The following is an 18935-nucleotide window of genomic DNA, read 5'->3' on the forward strand; positions in this document are numbered from 1 at the left end:
GACCTTGTTTTCAAAGATCTCACACTTGGGGTAGGGGTAGCTGAGAGGAAGACTGTATGGATACCCACAGTTATGATCCAACATAATTCATGCTGTCAAGCATGTAGCACACTCAGTCTAGAATAAGACAAGCATAACCCAGAGGTCGTGGTTGGGGGATTCTTCTTGTTCCTTGAGATACAGATAAGATTGGTCTGAAACTCCCCATTCCATGGCCCTAGACCTGCCCTAGATTTCTGCACATATATGGAGGACTTACGTTATCATTGTCACCTCTGGGCTCCTATATCCATGCGGGGTGCCTGTATTTTACAACATGGACCCAGGGACAAATTCAGATGTCTTCCTAGAATTTTACACTGAAACGAACACACAGGCATACCTCAGAAATATTCTGGGTCTAGTTCCAACCCACTAAAATAAAGCAAATATTGCAACAATTTGAGTCACATGAATGTGTTGGCTTCCCAGTGCCTATAAAAGTTATGTTTCTACTATACTATAGTCCATCAAGTCTGTAATAGCATCATGTCTAAGAAGACAATGTACATACCTTAATTTAAACATACTTTATTGAAAAAAAGTTATATTCTGAGCCTTCAGCAGGTTGTAATCTTTTTGCTGGTGGAGGCACTTGCCTCAGTGTTAATGGCTGGTGACCAATCAGGGTAGTGGTTGCTGAAGGTTGGGGTGGCTGTGGAAATGTCTTAAAATGAGACGACAATGACTTTTGCCACACAAATTGACTTTTTCTTTAATGAAATATTTCTCTGTAGAATGCTTGATAGTATTTTATCCACAGTAGAATTTCTTTCAAAACGGGAGGAAATCCTCTCAACTCCTGCTGCTGGTTTATCAATTATATTTATATAATATTCTAAATTGTTATCATCTCAACAATTTTAATGGCATCTTCACCAGGAGTAGATTCCATAGGAAGAAACCACTTTCTTTGCTCATCCATAAAAGCAACTCCTGATTCGTTCAAGTTTGATCATGAGACTGCAGCAATTCAGTGGCGTCTTCAGGCTCCACTTCTCATTCTGTCCTCTTGCTGTTTATACCACCTCTGCATTTACTTCCTCCACCGAAGTCTTAAATCCCTCAAAGTCACCCGTGAGGGTTGAAATCGACTTTTTCCAAACTCCTATTAATGTTGATACTTTAACCTCCTCCCACAAATCACAAATGTTCATAGTGGCATCTAGAATGGTGAATCCTTTTCAGAAAATTTTCAGTTTACTTTGCCTAAATCCATCAGAGGAATCACTCTGATATGGCAGCGATAGCCTTACAAAATATATTTCTTAAATAATAAGACTCGAAAGTGCAAATTACTCCTTGATCTAGAATGCAAAATGGATGTTGTATTATCAGGCATGAAAACAAGAGTCATCCCCCGTACATCTCTGTCAGAGCACTCAAGTGACGAGCGCATCGTCAATGATCTGTAATTTTTTGAAATGAATCTTTTTTTCCCAAGCAGTGGCTCTTAACAGTTTAAAATATTTAGTAAACCATGCTGGAATTCAGGCTTTGTTGTTCTATTATTAGATCACAGGCAGAGTAGATTTAGCATAATTCTTAAGGGCCCTAGGATTTTAAGATGCTAAATGAACATTGGCTTCACCAGCTTTGTTAATCCCTAACAAGAGAATCAGCCCGTCCCTTGAAGCTTTGAAACCAAGCATTGACTTCTCCTCTCTAACTGTGAAAATACCAGACGGCATCTTTCTCCAATAGAAGGCTATTTTTCAACATTGAAAACCTGTTGTTTAGTGTAGCCACTTTCACCAATGATCTTAGCTAGATCTTCTGGATAACTTTCTGCACCTTCTCTATCAGCACTTGCTGCTTCACTTTGCACTTTTATGTTATGAAGATAGCTTCTTTCCTAAAATCTCATGAACCAAGCTCTGCTAACTTCAAGCTTTTCTTCTACAGCTTCCTTACCTTTTTCATTCTTCATAGAAATGAAGAGAGTTAGGGCCTTGTGCTGAATTGGGCTTTGGCTTAAGAGAATGTTCTTCTATCCAGACTGCTAAAGCTTTCTCCATATCAGCAGTAAGGCTGTTTTACTTTCCTATGATTCATGTATTCCCTGGAGTAGCACTTTTAATTAACTTCAAGGACTTTTTCTTTGCATTCACAACTTGGCTAACTGTTTAATTTGAGAGATGTTTCCACAATCCACTTCTCTGACTCCTCTCTTCTATCTGAGGCTCTCACCTCCCTGCTGCCACTCAGCTTTTGAGAAACAAACCCAAAATAAAACATTATTTATCTTATTGCATCTTGAAAATAAAGTTTAACTGTATCATTTTATCATGAAGCTCCGGGTGCCTCCTATGGTCTCAGTACCTAACAGTCCCTCTTGAAGTTTTTGAGATATTTTCTCAGAGACAGATCCCTCCCTAAGATGAATTCTATGCTTACTATTCAGGTAGTAATATTTTCATTTTATTACATTTGTTAAGGTGCCCTTCTACAAGGAAGGTTGCTTGCTAATTCTCCTACTAAGCCCTAGAATTCATTGCTTTAAGAAATATTTTTTGGGGCTACTTACTCATGGACTGAGTAAGAAGAATCAGCATTGGACAAGACAAAAAAAAAAAGAGATTGCTCTCCTCATGTAGCTAACACTGTATTGAGGGAAAACAGAAAAGAAATAAGTAAACTAATGCTTTATTTTGAAAACACTAAATTGTAGTAAGTATCATGAAGAAAATGAAGCAGAGAAATGTATTTGAGAATTTCTAGTTGAGACTCCCTAGATGTGGTGATCAGGGAAATCTTCTCTGAAAAGGTAACATGTGAGCTGAACCCTGAATGACACAGAAAAGCCAACCATGCACAAGTCCAGAGAAAGTGCAGACCAGTGAGAGGGAAGAGCAAATCAAAGGTTTCCAGGGAGAAAGAGAGAATGAGGAGAGAGTCACAGTGAGTAAAGGGGAAAATGGCAAAAACTGAGGCCAGAAAGGAAGACAGAGGGCTGGTCCCACAGATATTATAGGCTACTTGTAATAGGGAGGCTTTGAAGAACTTTAAGCAAAGAAATGAAATGAGCTAATTTATTTATTTATTATTTTGCATTTATTTTTGTTATTGTTGTTTTTGAGACAGAGTTTCGCTCCGTCGCTCAAGCTGGAGTGCAGTGGTGCTATCTCTGCTCACTGCAACCTCCACCTCCTGGGTTCAAGAGATTCTCCTGCCTCAGCCTCCTGAGTAACTGGGATTACAGGTGTGTGCCACCATGCCCAGCTAATTTTTGTATTTTTAGTAAAGACAGGGCTTCGCCGTGTTGGCCAGGCTGTTCTCAAACTCCTGACCTCAAGTGATTCACCCACTTTGGCCTCCCAAAGTACTGGGATTACAGGCGTGAGACACCACACCCAGCCTAGTTTATATATGTAGAAGATTACTCTGGCTACTGCTTGAGGAATTTATATTAGATGGAGAGACCAAGAGTGGAAGCAAAGAACCAGGTAGGAGGCTATTTCTATTGTCCACGCAAGAGATGATTGTGGCTTTGACCAGGTTAGAAATGAGATGAGGAAAAGAAGACAGATTTGGGGTAAGTTTTAGAGATAGAACTGCATTTTTGCTATTAGTAGGTTGTGGGGGAGGGGTGTGGTCAGCTAGGTCTACCCAATCCATAAACATTTTTATTTCAACATCTGGAAGTGATGTTATACATTTAATGAAGGAGATGTAAATGCGATTTACTGAGCAGCTAAACAAGCATAACATTACACAGAGAAAACTAAAAGCACTAAAATATGGCTCTGGAATTAACTTCTAATAGCTCCTTCCTAGGAATCAGTTAAAGATATTATGTGAGTTTTTTCTTTTGTTTGTGTTTTCTGGTTTCTTCTAAAATATAAGATCCTTGAGGGCCAGGACTTCTGTGTTCTAATCAGTAATGTATGTCCAGCATCTAGTATAGGCTGCCTAGCAGAAGAAGGTGTTCAATAACTATTTCTTGATTGCCTTTTTTACTCAGTACCATACTGTATTCTTCTGGTAACAGACCAATCAACATCACACTAAGATTACTACTAGTAATAAAAGAATATTTACTGAGTGCTTACTACATACCAAGCACTGTTGTTAGCTCTTTGCATTTAGAGATGGATAAAATCTCCATTCCACTAGAGCAGAACAGAACTTGTGAAATAAGTGCTGTGTTCTTGATTTTAAATATGAAGAAACTGAGGCACAAAACGATTAAGTAACTTGCCCAAGATTGCTCTGCTAGAAAGTGGTAGAGATGGGACTTTATTCTAGATCCTCTTTGGCTTGCATTTACTACACTAGACATTCCCTTTCTTCCTCAATGCTTTTAATACAAATTACAGGGCATTCTTAGTTTCTTGGGTGCTACAGTGAAAAGTCTAAGCTCCATGAAGTATGGGGTATTGATTGTTACTGAGGCTCACTTTCCTCTGGTCCTGTAACTGTTGGGATTTTTTTGAATGAATTCTTGCTGTGTCAGCTCCCTATTAGCCTTTTCTGTTCTGCTCTAGTGGGATGGAGATTTTATCCATCTCTAAATCTTGGCAGGACTCAGAACTTCCAGATTGAGGTTGGGCTTGAGGAAAATCTCCCGAATGTGAAGAAAAATGGCCGCTGGAGACTTCCTATGCATCACTCTCAAACGTCCTCTTGGGCTCCAGCTCTCTGGGGTTTTGCTCTGGAACCACATCAGAACCACTAGCCCAGGTCACAGGTGCTCAGAGGGGCAACAGCAACCCACAAGTGGGGAGATACTGATGAAAGATGTAGGGAGAAAGAGATGGAAGCTGGGCCTTCAGGGATGCAGAGGGAAACACTGGTCCCTTCCTCTCAGTTCCAGATGTCACCAATCCCTGTTTGTTTTTTATCTGTTTCATGAGCAAAGAGGGTTGTGTTAAAGAATGTCTTTCTTCTTCAAGGACGTAGCAAAGGCCTGGAACTAGTTGCTGGGTAGTGAGTATTAATGACTAAAGCATGGGACACATTAAGCACGTTGCCTGACACATAATAAATGTTCGATAAATGTTAGCAATTATTGTTATTGTTAATATTTGTTAGAATATCATGTTAAAATGACATACTACATTTTTAAGCATAAGTGTGTGCCATCTGTGATAGATAAAACTCTGCTTCAAAGCAGGGTTTGGCCCTAGGTCCTGTGGAAAGCCCGTTATCCTGGGAACTGATTCTGCCATCCATGATAGGGGCTTGCTCTTGGATCCCAGTAACAGGCCTCACAAGAAATGTTTTCTTACTTTATGTTTAGAATCATAATTTTACAAGATTGCAGCTGATGTTAGAAGTCATTTCTGTCTAAGTTAGGTGGCCTCTGATGTGCTTATAGAGCACCTCGTACTTAGACCTGCTCTACTGCTCACATTACTGGGATAGAATTAACATGTTAGTTAGCAGTATCCTCCACTAGACTGTCAGTTCTTTGAGACCTGGGACTGCATATTGTTTACCAATATGCACAGGTATTATACCCGGCCCATTTCAGGAGCTCAAAAAGTATTGATTGAGTAAATAAATATGTGAATACTAGCCACCACTTATCTAGAAACTAAATTTCTCCATAAAACATCCTTAATTTGTAACTATACAGCTGTTTCTAGAATCCTCCAGAAACAGGGAAATCATAGTTTTCCTGCTGCTAGAAAGTTCTTTTTGTTTAATCAATACCAAACCTACTACAACTTCTACCCATTGGTACCCATAGTCTGATGTAGCCAAGTAAGTTGCATTCCATTCTATTAACAGCTCCTCAAATACTTGCAACAGCTCCTTTCTTTCTCTGGGCCTTCCCACATGTTTCTCTTTCTATCAAGGAGACTTTGTCACCACTTTTGGCTTCACAAAAATCTATTCCACTTTTATGTTCTAACTTTAATGTCACTTTTCTAACAACTTTGTATGAATCATGTTCTCACTGTTATTCTCTTTCATAGTCTTTTTTTCATTTCTGTCTCTGTACTTTTCACAATTTATAATTATTTATGTATCAATCAGGACAGAAATCCAATACAAATTAACTTAATCCATAGAAAGAAATCTGTTGCCCTACCTAACCTGAAAGCCATCTTTAGATTCAGAAGTTAACTTGCAAATCCAGGACTCTTTCTCTTTGAATCTCCTAAATTCTGCCTTACCCTATGTTACTATCATTTATTTTTAAGTAGCTTTTTTCCCTATGAGATGGCAAAAATGGTCATTGTCTCTTCCATGGACCATGGTTCCTAAGAAAAGAGTGTAATTGTCTGCCAAGTGACTTATGCAAAACTTCTGGGCATGAACTAAATGGCATATCTTAGATCACGTGGCCATGGTTAAACCAATCACTGAAAGCAGGGGTCATGGATGGACCAGGTCTGGACCACCTGGCCATTTTGGGCTCAGTGGATGTGTAGGGAAATTTGTAAGACCAGGACTTGAGGAAACTATGCTCTCCTTTATGAAAAGTAATGGACCATTTCTCAAAGGAAGAGATCCTGGGCAAGCACAAAACATGGGGTTTTTATAATAACCCCCTTTTGTTGTTGTTCTTATTAAATACCCATTTTCCCCTCAACTAATACATGTTATATTAGCAGGAGCCATTTCTGTTTTCTTTGTCTTTAGCCAGAGAACCTAGCACATAGTGGACACTCAATTTATTGAATGAATTAGTGTTTGAAATGTGTCTTCTCTTCTTTAGACTAAAGCTCGCTCCCACTCTGTTCTTGAAACCTTTCTTCATATCACCTGGTTTTCATCATTTCCTGAAATTACTATCAAATTTTGTATCAACCCGTACCACGAATGAAGTCTTGGACTTTGGGAAAACAACTCTGAGCCAGAGATTCCTCATCTGCCAAGTGGGAAAAATGATTTCGACATCAGCTTTGGAGAAGATTCAATGAGATAATAAAAGTGCTTTGTAGATTACTCCATATGAGAGTTAAAGTAAAAGTAGTATGACCTGCTAATGGGCTCTCCTGAGAGGTGCTTTCAGATTTGGTCGTCCAGTGAATGTGTGAAAATCAGAGGTTGAAGATTCCTTACATTGAACTCAAATTTACTACCTCTGGAAAGCTTTCCAAACCCTTTTCTGGTGTTGGCATTGTATTTTTCAAGATCCCACTGCCTACTGGAGATTCCCAACTCTGACCCAGAGATCTGAAAGAAAGGACCATGCTCACTTCCGCAACATGCAGCACCATGGAGAGAATGGGAAGCCCGTGACACAGATTGGCAGGGATACCACCACACATCTACTGCTTCATAGTTAGTTCTTTGCTTTAACCTTCTCTCTGTTATAAATGATGCCTAATCCATGTAATGAAAGAAAAAAAACCTGTAAATCTTAAGACAGGTTGTTTTTGTTTTGGTATGAAAATAAAAACCCTAATGCAAGAGAGGTTCACCTTCCGACGTAAACATGTTGATTAAATATGTTCAAGTGTCTAAGCACTTAACAAAAGCTTTCCTAACTTGAATCAAACATCTCTTATCACTCTCTTGAAGGTTCTGGTCTAGCCTTGGTGAAATGCTTGCGGTTCCTCAAACTTGTCTTCTATATCTCTGTTCTTTCTGGGTTTTAATGTTCCCTCTGCTGTCCCTTTTTCCTCACTATCTCTTCTCTTTTTCTGTAGCTCATTTCTTCCAGGAAGTCTTCTTTGGTCATCACCACAAAGGATAGGTTATGTGCCCTCCCATGTGCTGCTTGTACTTACCATCTTGTCAATGAGAGCAGGACCCCTATTTGTCTATATTTTTCATCCCTCAATTTTCAATATAAAAAGCATATGGCACATAGTAGGTACTCGGGTATTGTTTTTCCAATAAGTGAGTTCCCAACTCCAGATAACAAGAAGATACATCTTCTACTCAGAAATAAAATTTCAAGCATAACCCATTGTCTGTCCCTCTATCAATCTGGGTCTTTTCAATAAGGTCATTTAAGAGTCATCATTTTCCACCCACACACATGGAATTTGAACAGCGGCTTGTGATATTTGGAACGGATTTAGAGATCTTGGTGATTATTTGGATGGATTTGTATCATGTTGCAGTCCCCATAGCATGTCAAGCCTTTGATCAATATACAGAGTAGATGTGGGCCAACCAACTGATAGGAGCTAGCAATGGGCCCAGAGCATCCTTTCCTAGGAACTAAGATACATGTGGCCTTTTCTATACTACTTTGGCCACATTCTTGAGTGCTCATGTTCTCTACAATCAAGGTCATGACTTTTTTAGGGATGCTGACAAATACAAACTCACCAGGGAAATTCTAATCATCCCTAAGCTAGCTGGAGCTCTCTAACCATGAGTCGTAACCTTAATAAGTATAAGTAGATGCCATCTGTCCATCCACCTCCGCACGGCTGCACTAGCCCCTTCTTTGTCTGCTCTGTCTGGGAGAGTTGCCAACTTCCTATTAGGGGCCTTTCTTAGAGCAAGGAGAGGGCCTCTTGTTTCTCACTAGGTCCAGGTCTTGTCCTTCAAATGAATGAAAAAGCAACAATGTGTCTCACTGATTTGAGGGTACTTCCCAATGTATCCCCTTTTCCAGGGATTCAAAGATTTACACTTTTGAAATCGTTCCCTTGGGTTATAGTAGCATTCTACCCAAAGATCCCTGAAAATGTGTTCATCAAATAGGACTCTTTTACTTTCAAGTGATTGAAAATCCAAATCAAACTGCTTTGAGAGAAAATGGAAACTCATTGGTTCATATCACTGAAAAGACTGGGGGTAGTGCTGGCTTCAGACAGAGCTTGATTTAAAGGACCTAACAAGTTTTCAGGAACCAGTTTTCTTTCTACATCTCTTCCTTTAGCTGCTCTGTGTTAACTTCCTCTCAGGCAGCCCCCTTGGGGGACTCTAGCAGCAAATGACTTCTGTTTCTTCCAGTTCCACGTGTAGCTCTTGTGCCCTTGTACTCAAGCAAAAGTGGCATAATTGGCCTTGATTGGAGGTAAATGTCTCATCCTGGGTCACATGCCCATCCCTAAATGAATCACTGTGACTGGGGAAATAAGATGTCCTACTGGGCTAGGCCTGAGGTCATATACCAAAGGGCAGAGTTAGCACCACAAATATGCATGGAGTGGGAGTGTGGCACTAATTGTTCCTCAAAGGAAATTCAGAATGCTACTTCTAGAAATAAAAAATAAAAAAGCAAAATAAAATAGATACTGTGCAGCAAAAAAAACAAAAATGGCAAAATTTTACCACAGAATGAATCTATGCATCAAAAACCTTAAAAATGTTTATTCTTTCTCCCTACTTCACATTCTCTCTCATAGGTAATATTATATGTGTATGAATATATACCTATACATACACACACACATATATCAACACCAGATATACAAAGATTTATGTTCAAAGGCACAGAGATGATCATTGCATCATTATCTAAACAAGAGGGAGTTGGCTACCTATATTATGAGAAAATCAAATAATAAATTGCTAAAATGGTATTTCTTAAGAACATTTCATGGCATAAAAAAGTGATCATAATATAAAAAGAGGTGAATGAATATAGTATGTGGAAATTATGTTTTAAATACGTATTCATAAAAATATAGACGTTAAGAGCAAAATGTTAGCAGTGGTTATCTATGTTTTCAGGGTTTTAAAAAAATATTTTCTTAATTTCTTTTACAATCAGAAAAAATAAGCTAGTTCATTTTTAAGGTAAATGTTACTTGGGGTTGTACAGTCACATTGTTCAGATTACCAACACCAGGCAGGGTTTTGAGGTCAGATAAATTTTGATGAAGAGAACATTTCAGGGAAGGTTTATTGTATAGAAGTGTTTCCTGAAAGGATATACAGAAAAATATTCTGTGAGTCAACTAAAAGAAAGAAGAACCAAAAACCTGGGACGGGTAACAAGAAGCATAGCAAAGAGGAATAGCTTTATGCTGGGTGGGCTCAAATTAGTTCTGGGTGGGCCCGGATTATCTTGGCCAAAATTATTTCACTTCAAAAGGCTTCTACAGAGGTGGACATCATCCTTAGCTCATTAGAAAAAGTGATATGTAAAGCATGACTGAGACTAATAAGCCCTGTGATTCAAGGCATGTGAGGGCAGCAGTATTGTCCCATGAGCTTTGGGCATGGGAGAGACTTCTCACAACTTTCCCCAAACCTGCCATTACTCTGAGGAACAGCTTGAACAATTATAGAAACCACAATAATTAAATACCTTATGCATGTGTCATAAGGCATTCTGTACTTTTCAAAAGTATCCTACCTCTTCTGATCTTTAAAAACTCTGTGACCTAGGAAGTACCCATGTTCCCATTTATCAGATAAGGAAGGCAAGGCTTTGGAAGAGAAGAAAGCTTAGTTGGAGAGAATTTTAATAAAGATGTTGGATTTGCATTCAAGCTGATTTGGGGGTATGTTGTGAGAAGAGGGCAGGCAATTTTGTGGACCCCACAAGGTTAGGAGCTAAAGTATAGCCATGCCTCATGGAGCCTACAAAATAAAGGATCGAGTACTCAAGCTCTTCTCGGGAGCAACATTATACGTTTTCTCCTCTCTGCTCCTCTCTACCAGTGGGTCTCATTCTTCTTCAGATCTTCCTCTACTTCATCATCTTGCACATGGCCCAACATTGTCCACCTGCCCTAAAAACTTGATGGCCTTACAAATCCAGGGGCCACCACCAACCAACTTCTGCGCATCTTAGTCCAAACCCCCAAGGGCAAGAACCTTGCTGGTTCAATACAGCCTTTGCATAGGACCAAGATTAAAGTAAGATATTCTGAGACCCAAAATACTGAAAAGATCGTATTGCCCACCTCCATGAATGATTGAAAATAAAGACAAGACTATTTCATAAAATACTATTTTATATACTATTACATGTGGCAACGTTTTGACACACACACACACATACACACACACACAAACCTTTAGGACAGGCGTCCCCAACCTCCTGGCCACAGACTGTTACTGGTCCGTGGCCTGTTAGGAACTGGGTCACACAGCAGAAGGTTAGCAACAGGCAAGTGAGTAGTTCGTTCGTTCGTTCTTTCTTTCTCTTTCTTTCTTTCTTTCTTTCTTTCTTTCTTTCTTTCTTTTTTTTTTTTTTTTTTTTTTTTTGACAAGGTTTTACTTCATCACTCAGGCTGGAGTGCAGTGGTGCAGTCTTGGCTCACTGCAACCTCTGCCCTCCCGGTTCAAGCGATTCTCCTGCCACGGCCTCCCAAGTAGCTTGGATTATAGGCACATGCCACCACATCTGGCTAATTTTTGTATTTTTTGGTAGAGTCAGGGTTTTGCCATGTTGGCCAGGATGGTCTTGAACTCCGAACATCAAGTGATCCACCTGCCTTGGTCTCCCAAAAGTGCTGGGAGTGCAGACGTGAGCCACTACACTTGGTCAAAGCTTCATCAGTATTTATAGCCACTCCCCATTGCTCGCGTTATCCCCTGAGCTCCAACTCCTGTCACATCACTGGTGGTAGATTCTCAAAGAAGCACAAACCCTAGTGTGAACTGCCCATGCAAGGGATCTAGGTTGCACACTTCTCATGAGAATCCAGTGCCTTATGATCTGTCACTGTCTTCCATCATCCCCAGATAGGGCAGTCTAGTTGCAGGAAAACAAACTCAGGACTCCTACTGATTTTACAGTATGGTGAGTTGTATAATTATTTCATTATGCATCATGATTTAATAATAATAAAGTGCACAATAAATGTAATGCACTTGAATCATCCCGAAGCCATCCTCACCCAACCCAGTCCGTGGAATAATTTTCTTCCGTGAAACTGGTTCCTGGTGCCAAAAAGTTTGGGGACCGCTGCTTTAGGAAAGAGGGAGTTTCTATATTTTCAAGTTCTTTCAAAATGCCTCATATTATGGAACAGTCTCTCAACTTCATTTTGAACATAAGAGGACTGTTTAGGGAAGGTATGTTAGGCTATAACTGCCTGAGTTAATGCTGGCGTGGGATAACTCAGAGGTTACCTGGCAGAATTGATTTAAAAAAAAGGAGACAAAGAAATTCAACACAGGTTTACTACTTATTATGATAATGAACCCATAATTATTATGAATATGAGCCCATAATTCTAAATGTTGAATATTGCTGTAAACAAGCTTTTTAAAAGTCATTTTAATGTGCAACGGAATAAGTGCTAACATTGTGGAAATTGTAAATATGCACATATGAATACCTCAAAGATCCTGGTATTATGAAAATGGGTCCTTGTATGCTTAAGATAAAATATCCAGTGACCGGTTATATGAGGATTCAATAAATGCTCTATCACTAACAAAACATGCAGAAATGCAAATGATGTTCTCTAAAAATGAACTTTTTGAGTTTTAAATGCATAACGGATTCAAAAAATAGTTCTAGTGAAAACAAAAGTATTCATGTCAAAGATAGTTTTTTTGCATAAAGGAACATAAAACTATTGACCACTGTTCATAAGTATTTACAATAAAGTAAACAATATACATTTAGATAACATTCTGATTACTGCAAAGTTGTTTTTACTCACTTTTGCTGAATCAGTAAAGCAAATACTGAAAAGATTGAGCCTACATGTAAGGAATGAGTTAGGATAAGAAAAAAAAATGCAGGTCAGCTGGGCTCAGTGGCTCACGCCTGTAATCCTAGCACTTTGGGAGGCCGAGGTGGGCAGATCACAAGGTCAAGAGATCAAGACTATCCTGGCCAACATGGTGAAACCCCATCTCTACTAAAAATGCAAAAATTAGCTGGGTGTGGTGGCACGCACCTGTAGTCCCAGCTACTTGGGAGGCTGAGACAGGAGAATCACTTGAACGAGGGAGGAAGAGGTTGCAGTGAGCTGAGATCATACCACTACTCCAGCCTAGAAACAGAGTGAGACTCTGTCTCAAAAACAAACAAACCAAAAAAAAAGAAAACCCATGCAGGCCAATAGGTTGGATTACAAAACGTTATTCACACATTTATGGCAGAAGGTCCTAAATTGCCAACATCTCTAACCATCTGATTAGGTTTCTATAAGCCAAATCTTAGATATCCCATGAATCATGACCTTTTAGTCAAGGTAGCAACAGGGATTTCAACATTTTGTTAAGGAATGTCCCAATGGAGACATTTTTAAATGTTCACTTAACTTAGTTGTGTTTAGCTAATTAAAACACACTGGCATTTGTCTAGTTTCCTCATCTGGATGGGGAAACCTCCTGTGATGGCAGTGCTAAAATTTTTCCTTTTAGGAATTTTGCAAGCAAACCACTGAATTTGTAGATATAGATGCTTTAAAATTATCCAATTTAAATTGTCCTATTAATTAGAATCACTTATTTCACTTGAAGTTTATGACTTCAGGAAAATTTTCAATATAACTTGAAGTGATTATCTCGTATTTTGCTCAGAATAATGGCATCTCAGAAACATGGGTTTACCTGTGATTTTTTTGTTTTGGTGAATGTTTAAAAATTTACAGGTGCATTTTATGTATACACACACACACACAAACAAAAAACCTAGAATGGTCCTTAGGCTTATGAGAACACAAGTTCTGATTGAATAATGACTATGGACATAACCCTCAACATTTAGAAAAGCTGTCCTTTAATGCGGAGGAAACGATATACCATGGTATCAAATGTTCTTTTCTGATAAAGGAAGCAACTACAGGAAGCTTTTATTTATTTGTTCAAAGTAACCAGTGCTATGGATGAAAAAAAAAAAAACAAAAAAACAAAAAACCAACAACTCTTCCAATGCTACTTTCAAAATGAACATATCAAACTGGATTTCCATTAGAATGTAGTTATTTTGTCACACTAGTAAATAAAAAACCAAGACCCAAATTATATATATATATATTTATGTGTGTGTATATATATACACATACACACACATATATATATACACATATATATATACACATACACCTATGAGAATCCATATATGTATATACATAGACACACACATATATATACATAAAAATGTGAACAATTATTGAGCTTCATCTTCTGGACAAGCTTGTCAAGTTAGTCTCTCTTCATAAAAAGCAATTACAATTTGAGGACATTTCATATTCACCTCTCTTGAGGCCAGCACCGAGTCTGCCTCATCTGAATCTTTCCATTTCATGAGAAACATCAATTCCCCACTGCCGTCTGTGGCACCAATTATTCTTTCAGGATCAGGACCTCTGGCAAATCCTCTTTGTTTGTCAGCAGTGTCTCTTTTCTTCTTTGATTTGCTGTCATCAGATTCACTGTCAGATAAAGATTTTCTTTTTGTACCATCTTTTCCTTTGCCAGCTTTTTGAGAATTAAGAAATGCTTCAATCAACTCTACACAATATAAATTTTCTTCAGGTTCCCAAGTATTGTCAGCATCTGTAAATACCTTCCACTTCAGAAAATATTCCACTTTCCCATTCACTACCCGTTGATCTAGATCTAGTACTTTTTCCATCACAAATTATACAGGCTCTGCTACTTCAAGTTTTTCATCCTTTCCATCTGTTTCTTTCCCATTTTTTGCCATATAGTTTTATTGGAGGCTTCTTTATTCACCGCCTCCGAGCTGCTATGGGGTCTCAGGTCTGCAGTGTCTCAGGCCCTGCGCCACTCCAGCTCCAGCCACAACCGAAGTCTGAGGGAGCCGGGGAGCTGCGTGTGGGGCGGCGCTGGGGAGGGGTGGCACCGCCCACGCCAGATGGCCAAGGGGCAGGGCCTGATGTCAGAGATACTTTTGAAGAGTTTGAACAAGAGTGTTTTGTGATCTATGAGAAAGAAAAACATACTTCTAAATTGATATATTTTATATATAATTTATAATACGTAAATATAACTATTTAATGAATTAGATACAATATGCATTCATTTAATTATTTCATCTACATACATACCTAAAAGTTTATCACTCACATTGGCAAACGAAACTTTCTTCTTGACTTTCTCAGTGGGAGAGTAAGGAATGACCTCATATTAGGGCACTCATATTCATGCATATACGACAAATATAAAGAATTCAAGAAAACTTCTGATTTTTGTCATGACCACTATTTTATTTCTTTTTTGAAATATCAAATTTCAAAATATTTCAAAAAGATTTTGGGGGTATGTTTGTCTTTGATTCTGCTAGTGCACTCTGTGTATGCTTGACCTACTTGTTAACTCTTCTAAGTCTCCTTGGGTCTGTTGTCCAAGTGTTATCCAGTAGCTGAAATCTAGGAGGAATAGGATCATGTGGTACAAAAGCAGCCACATAGACTTCCTTTTCATGGTCTGGGATAGATCCTTATCCCCTCTATCACTCTCTATAGGGATTAGAATCCCTTTATCCCAGTTTTTGGCCTCCGTTCTACTCAAGGAGTGCAGTAATAGCAAAATCTCATTAACCCCTCTAAGTAGTGTTCTAGTACAAACACTTGGTGGCTTAAAACAACAAGAATTTCTTTTCTGATAGTTCTGGAATCCAGAAGTCTGAAATCAAGGTGTTGGCAGGATTAGTTCCTTCTGAAAACTTTGAGGGAAAATCCATTCCATGCCTCTCCTAGCTTCTGGCAACTGCAGGTAATCCTTGGCATTTCTTGGCCTGTAGGCACATGGCTCCACTTTTTGCCTTTGTCGTCACATGGCCTTCTCCCTTGTGTAACTACATTTCAAGTGTCCCTTTCCTTTCTCTTATAAGAACACCAATCACTGGATTAGGACCCACCCTAAGTCCAGGATGATCTCATGGTCATTCTTAATTTAATTGCCCTAAATTAAGAATCTATGAGATTCTTTTTCTGACTAAGATAATCTTCACAAGTTCTAGGTGTTAGCACTTGGACATATTTTGAGGACCACCATCCAACCCACTCTACCTACCTTATTTCCTAGACAGTAATTAACTATTTTTTGATAATGATAGTTTTGAAAACAACACCCAGAAAGCTGCATTTCTACAGCACTTGACTGCTGGGGCAGACACCTTTTTGATTCGTTATGGAAGTCCGAGCAGTTCCTGGATAAGATAGAGAAAAGAGCCAGTATGGGATTTTACCCAGATTTTTTAACATTATTTTTACTCTGCACTGGGGTTAGATGGGGAGCATGGAAATTAGCAATTGAAAAGGTGAATTTAACTTAAAAATAAACCACAGGCCTGGATTGGATGCCCCTTCCCTGTACTTTTCCTATAATTTACTTGTATTCTTCACAAGACTGAGGTCTGAGAAGGCAGAGGCTGTCTTGTTTACCATTGTATCCCTAACACAGGCCTGATATAAATTAGGCAGTCCACAAATATTTGTTAAATGGTAAAACAAATGAATGAAAGAAAGGAAACTTCTTTAGCACATTGGGCCATGTATCTAAGACTTCGCTTTCACATGGGGTCCTATCTGCCCAGTCCACACTTCCTCTCACTTGAAGTTCTGGATACTCAAGTTTTGAACACTCCCCAAGAGATTGGCTGTCTATAAGTCTGAGGCACCCAATTCTCCATTTTTCTACTGTTTTTTTTTTTTTTTTTTTATGCTTTCCATAGAACAAAAATTAGAATGGGGCTAAGTCAAGAAGACTCCTCATTAATGAAGTCCTAGATTCCCAGATACATATACAAAGAAGAGTCAAACGTAAAGTGCCTCTGTAAAACTTCTAACAGAAATAAACAATTTTATTAAGGAAGCTGTCCTGGAGAGAGAGAGAGAGAGAGAGAGAGAGAGAGAGTGTGTGTGTGTGTAGTGAGGGATGTCTTCCTGAATATCAAAACTGAGTGGCCATAGGAGAGATGTATTTTCTAGAAAATCAAACTACAAGTTCAGGTCCCAGAAGATAAGATCAAAGTTCAATCTCACTGGCCTCCCTCCCTCTTCTGTGACCCATTCCTCCATGGCCTTGACATGCCTTTGCTATTAATTAATGTAATAATTAGTACCTGAAGAGTTATTGGATAAGATAGGTAAACTTATCCATCCCTTCTAGAAGTATTCAAAATTTGATAAGATAGGTCAATGAAGGCCCCATAGCCTTCCAGCTGCAAAGGAATCACTCCTTGTCATTCCTCTGGGTAGCAGTGGAAGTGGGGGTGAGAAACATATTTTCCATGCCATCTGGGTAGACATAGACTCTGCCAATTTGCAGGATCTGTGCAGATATGGACTCTGCCAATTTGTAGGGCCAGTGTTGGGAAACAATATTCTCTCTTCTATTCTATTCTCTTCTCTTTTCTATCTCCTTCCTTCTATGTCTAAATCAACAGTCGCTAGTTTCTGCTATGCTTCTTCATGACATTTTATTCTGTAAATACTTCCTGCTTAGTCCAAAAATGGTTAGACAAATCAAACATGATTTACCTTTCTGGCTAATCTCATCAGAACGCATTCCAAATTGAGCAATTAAAAAATGGCACCCAAATTTTATCTCAGTTGTCTTCTTCTCTATAACCTAGTATAGTTCTGGGCAGAAAGGAGATTCTCAATTTATTCTTAATATATTGTAAGAAATTAGATTGTCTCTAAGATAAGCAATGAGTTTAATTTAAGTAAATTGTAATTAAAGTAGAGAAAAAGAACATATTATTTGAAGAAGGATGGTTCTAGGCTCAATTTGGAACCACAAAATAGTCTGTCACTTTGGGGAAAATTATATAAATTGATTTTCTCATCTGTAAAATGGAGGTGTTAATAAGTAACTTACAGGGTTGTGGCAGGTCTTGAAAGAAAAAAGAAATATATGGGGCTGGGTGCAGTGGCCTGTAATCCCAGCACTTTGGGAGGCCGAGGCAGGCAGATCATGAGGTCAGGAGTTTGAGACCAGCCTAGCCAACATGGTGAAACTCATCTCTACTAAAAATACAAAAATTAGTTGGGCGTGGTGGCGCAGGCCTATAGTCCCAGCTACTCAGGAGGCTGAGGCAGGAGAACCGCTTGAACCTGGGAGGTGGAGGTTGCAGTGAGCCAAGATCATGACACTGCAGTCCAGCCTGGGTGACAGAGTGATATTTCATCTCAAATATATAATATATATACATATTATATATTATATATAATTATTTATATAATATACACATATTTTATATTTACATGGCTATATACATATTATATATTATATATTATACATATTATACATATATAATATATACATATTATATATTATATATGGAAAATACCTGGCACATAAAAGCTGTTCATTAAATATAAGCTATCTTTCCTTCTAAGCCCTGAAACTGTTTTGATATTGAGTAAGAGGTATTTTTTCCCCATAATAAATGTTACATGTAGACACATTTACTCCAGATTTCAATACAGCTGTATTCAGACCCAGACTTGTTTAAAATATCGAAAAAGGAGCATGTATGATTTTCAATATGGGCTTATGCTGTACACATAAGACTTGGGCATTTGACTGTATGTAAATCGTATCTAAAAATTTTTTTCCTACTCTCTCACCTCCCAAAATAGTGGGATCATGTTTCTATTCTCTGGAAGGCCCTCTGACATCCTGTCCGAGCCTCCAGCTGCAGATATGCCCCAGCTGGGAAAGGTGAAGACAAGGTGCTTAAACGTTTATGTACTGCATTTCCTCAATTACAAATCCACATTTTCTCATTTTAGTATTTCCGGAGAAGCAACTTATATTCAATGTACATTTGATACAGTGTTTCTTCTCTCCACTGCAGCCTCAAGCCACTCACCCTTCTATTCTCTGGAAGGTTACTCTTAAATTAACAGTGTATCTCTGGAATTTGTAACACATCTTGGAAATAACTTGCATTTGCCCTCAAGGAGCCAATGAGCTAGTTATCTGCTACCTGAATGTAGATAATCTAAGAATAAATAGTAATGAATACATTTTGAGCGTTTTCTAGCTGCCGGGAACTGTTCTAAGGTGTTATGTATATGAATTCACTTAAGGCTCAAGACAAAACTCATTGTAATAGTAAGATCATTAACCCCATATTATAG

At 38.6% G+C, this 18935-nt stretch overlaps 1 pseudogene; it reads right to left on the reverse strand.

Moving 5' to 3' along the window:
* Positions 1–14014: 14014 nt before the first annotated feature.
* LOC111554662 lies at positions 14015–18726 on the reverse strand (annotated as a pseudogene).
* Between the last annotated feature and the right edge of the window lie 209 nt (positions 18727–18935).

Source organism: Piliocolobus tephrosceles, chromosome 13 (assembly GCF_002776525.5).
Source record: "Piliocolobus tephrosceles isolate RC106 chromosome 13, ASM277652v3, whole genome shotgun sequence".
Taxonomy (NCBI): Eukaryota; Metazoa; Chordata; class Mammalia; order Primates; family Cercopithecidae; genus Piliocolobus; species Piliocolobus tephrosceles.